Below are 4,350 nucleotides of genomic sequence, written 5' to 3'. Positions count from 1 at the left end.
TACCACCTAGCAAGATTCAAATACCTTGAGATGTAACATGAATTAGATCTTGAGCCGATTTGCTGATACGGTCCTTTTGATACTCAAGTCAATTCAAGCAGAGAAGGACGAAGAAGACTAAAGATGAAGAAGATGGGGAAGAAAACTAGTGGAAAGAAGTTGCCTTCGTTTGCGAGAATAAGAAAACCAACCTCCTCATACTTTACCTCTTTTGTTGCTTATATAGATATCTAAAAGGATTCTCCGCGTTATTTGCTTTCGCGTCTTTCTACTTCTTCTCACCTATATAAGTGAAGATAAGGTTTTTGACAATCTGTTATCTTTCTTTCACTCCTTGATCGCCACATAAGATGAGGAAGACATCAAGTAGGGTGGATCCAAGATTTTAAATTGGGAAGGGGGTGCATATTAAGTGACAAAAAATAATTACCATAAAAAATCTATGGATCCTTAAACAACCTTTGAATTCTCAATTTATGACTAAAATCAAGCTCAAAGTTTCCTAGAAATCATCGTCTCAGGTTGTATGGTGATTGACGAGACAATGACAGCAAACAAGTTCGCGCGTAGCTCCGAAGTGAAACAAGGGCCAACGGCTCGTCTCAAGTTGCGATATTACTTCAGGATTTTGGTACCAAACTACCAATAGAAAGTTTAGATCGCAGACTTTTTAATATGTAATCAATTCTATATTCTGGCGATCAATGGTGTCACAATCAACTATGAAAGCAACGACAAAGGTTTTGGAGTGAATTGGAGAAGATGGGGATGCCTAACCATCAAAGAGAATGTCTATATCATAAATTAGAAAAGATTTTTATATAATAATAAATTAATAATATTATTACTAATAATGTTTGTATGTTGATCCTGTTCGAAAGTTGGGAAGATGGCTAGCTGGACACTCTGCTCTGATATTGATTGGATGAGGACTTCTCGATGCCCTGCGTGTCACAAAAAGTGTTAGTACCAGATCAAAGAAGGAGTCCTCGGCATTGACCCTCCGACACTCAAGTCAGTAATCAAATTTTGGAGAGGAATAGTGAAAAAACTATAGCAATGTGCGTGTAGAAAAATGTAGCATTGCATACCTTCGCCTGTAGGTAAAGACCCCTTTTATAATGTCACTATTATGTCTATGCATAAATTATGAAGCACTTTCAAAAAAGGGTAGGTCATAAAGTGACCCTGATACCTTTCCTATAATGAGCCCTCAAATCTCTACGATTGGACAGGCTGGAAGCTTGTAAAATGTGATTTACCTACAGAATATCCTCTATCCTCCGTGGCACAAAAGGGCAAAAAATATATTAATTTATTAGGTTGTGGGACCTGCCACATGCTACTTTGACCAATCAATCACATCATTGACATAGTCAACTGGCTGTGACTCCTGAGGAGTACTCGGTCCATGTTATGAGTGCGGTCTGCGACTCAACTTTCACTCAACTTCTTTACTCTGACTGTACGTGACTAGGTGTTTAGTATGTCCGATCAGACCCTACGTCAGCTGCAGTACTTGGTCAAAATAATGGGTGCTTGACTCCATACTTCCTCGTACTTCATCATTAATTATGAAATCAAATTTTGAGGTCGTTGATAACTCATTTATTTGGCATATTCTTTTTTATTGATATTAGGCTTATTGGATTAATTGCATGTGTTAATATACAATTTTTATCATCTTTATATGTGGATGATTGTTTTGAGCTTAAGTGCATTTCTCTTCTAATTCATGATATTTTCTCACGATGTGATTCTTGTTTTGTAGGACACTTAAATTGACTCCAAGTGGTGCATAATCAAGGGTCAACAATCTTGGTTCATACAACAAATAGAGAAGCTCAAATCCTACTCAATTCAACCCATCCCAAGGAGCTCAACCCAAGCCCAATCCTTCCACCAAATCCCTAATTCCTCCCTAAACTCAATTTCAATTTTGGTTTAAAACTTGATATAAAAACCCAAATTTTCACAGATGAACAGTAGCTTGGGTTACTATTCATCCATGATTTTCTCCCGCACCCTTGATTCCATCTTCGAGCATCTCCTCAAGCGCATACGTCAGTGAGGGAGCTTCAAGGCAGCTCTTGGACCATTTCCCGACCAGCTAGAAGCTTACTGAAGGGAGGTTTTGAAAGTGAGTGTGCTGCTATCTGCAATTTCTATTTCGCCACTGTTGGAGGCGTTCCTATGATCCGGTGGTTCCGTTTCTCATTAGTGAACATTGGAGGTGTTCCTCTAGTGTCACTGAGTTCATTCCAACGCCCTTTCACCCATCATCAGATCCCCCTCATGGAGCAGAAATTCAGATTTTAGATTCCAGCCTTGCATTTTTAGTTTCAATTTGATTCTTGCATTCATCATTGGAGAGGTCTCTGTGGTGAAGATTGCAAGTTTCGGATTGATTCCAGAGTTCAGAAGTTACTTGCTTCTCTTTTTCGACGATCGGAGTTGGGCGTTCTCGTCTCTGGCCTCTTGTATAACGACAAGAGTGTGATGTTTGTGTAGATGGTTGTGAGTTTGGATCAATTTCATCTTTATTTACTGTTTTGTAGTTTAGAATAGATTTAGTTTGATGTTTGTTGAGTTTGATTCCATTGTTAGATTTTTTATGTTTCTTGTTATTGCATTTCTTAGTTTATTCAATGCTTTTAGAGTAGATTTTATTTGAGGCTTACTATTTCATTGCTTAATTTAATTGTGTTGATGGTGAAACTCATAGCGTAGAGTGGCAATGTATTGTGGATTAATTGTTGGCACTTAGTTAGATTTTATTTCACTATTAGAATAGTTTTCTACTTACTTTGCTTCTAATTTATTAGGTTTAGAATAAAAAATCCAAAATCCATAATGTTGGGACCGATGTGCCCGCTAGAGGGGGGTGAATAGCATCTCGTCGCGTACTTGTGCTTGCTTCATCTTGATATGCAGCGGAAAATAAAATACAAACACACATAATGCTAACACCTAGGGTTTACTTGGTATCCACCTCAAGAAGAGGTGACTAATCCAAGGATCCACACATGACACGCTATCTCCACTATGAAAAACCCTCCTTCTCAGTCGCAGCCGAAGGTGGAGAAGCCTTATACAAATTCTTACACATACAAACAACTCACACAAGAAGAAGAAATACAAATACAAGTAAAAACACTCTCTTCTTGCTTACTTGTTGCTTGTTGTTGCCTCTTGAACCTTGAGAGAACACTCCCAAGAGCCTTCAAGAACTAGCGGTGAAGATCGGAGAAGCTCGTTGTGAATCGCAGAGAAATCGCAGGAAGAAGAACGCAAAGTTTTGCGGAGAAAATGCTCCGTAACGGCTATATCCTGTGCTCCCAATCAATCCAAATCAACCTCAATCGATTGCCACGTCAGCACCGCTCCATCCCAGCCGTCCATCGCTCATTTCCTATGCAACGATCACTTCCTAATCGATCGACCAATAGATTGGGAATATCTAAATCGATCGGTGGATCGATTCAGAAGCTTTCTGTGTTCTCGCGATTGCGCGAGAACTCCCCTGCCCAATCGATCGACCGATCGATTGGCAGCTCCCAATCGATCGCTCGATCGATTGGGAAAGCTTCTGTGCTCGTGATTTCACATTCTAATTGATCGACCGATCGATTGGGCCTTCCCACAATCGCAGCACACACCAATCGATCAACTGATCGATTGAACCCTGGTTCAATCTATCGCCTAATTGATTGACCAGCCTGGACTTGACTCAAACTCAAGTCCAAACTCTCCAACTCAACTCCTGGTCAACCGTGACCTATTGGGTCTCCATGCCTAACATTTGGCCACACCCCACCAACCTCGAACTAGCCTTCTAGTCTCCTCCATCAGCCTTGCGTCTCTCGGATATCTCCCATTCTTCACGCCTTGCCTTCAGGAGCTTCCTTCGACCTCATTCTAGTTATCGAGTTTTCCTTGCCAAGTCACACTAGGACTTACCTTGCCAAGACCACATGCTTGGACTTACAACCTTTGCTAAGATCACACTTGGACTTTTCGTTGCCTGGTTCCTCACCAGGACTTCCCAATTGCCTGGCTCGTCACCAGGACTTTCCCATTTGCCAAGATCACACTTGAACTTTCCCGTTGCCTGGCTCCTCACAAGGACTCTCTCCTGCCTAGCTCCTCACTAGGGCTTTCCCGTTGCCTGGCTCCTCACCAAGACTTTCTCCTTTGCCAAGATCACACTTGGACTTTCCAATTTACCTAACCTCCAGTTAGGACTTCCACCACTGCCTAAACTCCAGTTAGGACTCCCATACGCCTAACCTCCAGTTAGGACTTCCATACGCCTAACCTCCAGTTAGGACTTTCCCAGTCAAGTCTCCT

This window comes from Zingiber officinale, chromosome 1A (assembly GCF_018446385.1).
Source record: "Zingiber officinale cultivar Zhangliang chromosome 1A, Zo_v1.1, whole genome shotgun sequence".
Lineage (NCBI taxonomy): Eukaryota > Viridiplantae > Streptophyta > Magnoliopsida > Zingiberales > Zingiberaceae > Zingiber > Zingiber officinale.
This window is presented reverse-complemented; position numbering follows the sequence as displayed.